Genomic DNA, 349 nt, shown 5'->3' on the forward strand with positions numbered 1-349 from the left:
GCGTTAGCACCCAACAGGCTTAAACAGGACACGTTTTAAATGTTTTTTTAGCCTCTTAACATGTTCAAAATATCATTAAAAGTGCCTACCCATGGGAAGTGATTCCTTCTGAGTGAACACAGTGAATCTGACTGCTTGAGAGGTCACAGAAATGCATGACATTTGTGCTAATTCAGCTGTGTTTAGTTCCAGTGTTGAGGAAAGTTAGAGAACTTAGGGACCGTCTACTCTACAGACTACAACACAGAAAAGAGATAAAACTATCAATTTAATGCTTAAATAAGGTAGTGTCTCCAGACTTACCTCAGTTATAACTTGTCTCCTGCTAGTTGTACTACAGCACTTACTT

The 349-nt window shown here is 38.7% G+C and overlaps 1 protein-coding gene across 3 annotated transcripts in view; it reads right to left on the bottom strand.

Moving 5' to 3' along the window:
• The window catches only part of brip1 (BRCA1 interacting helicase 1), an 88,537-nt gene that overhangs the window by 67,241 nt on the left and 20,947 nt on the right, over positions 1 to 349 (bottom strand). The window lies entirely within an intron of this gene.

This window comes from Etheostoma spectabile, chromosome 3 (assembly GCF_008692095.1).
Source record: "Etheostoma spectabile isolate EspeVRDwgs_2016 chromosome 3, UIUC_Espe_1.0, whole genome shotgun sequence".
Lineage (NCBI taxonomy): Eukaryota > Metazoa > Chordata > Actinopteri > Perciformes > Percidae > Etheostoma > Etheostoma spectabile.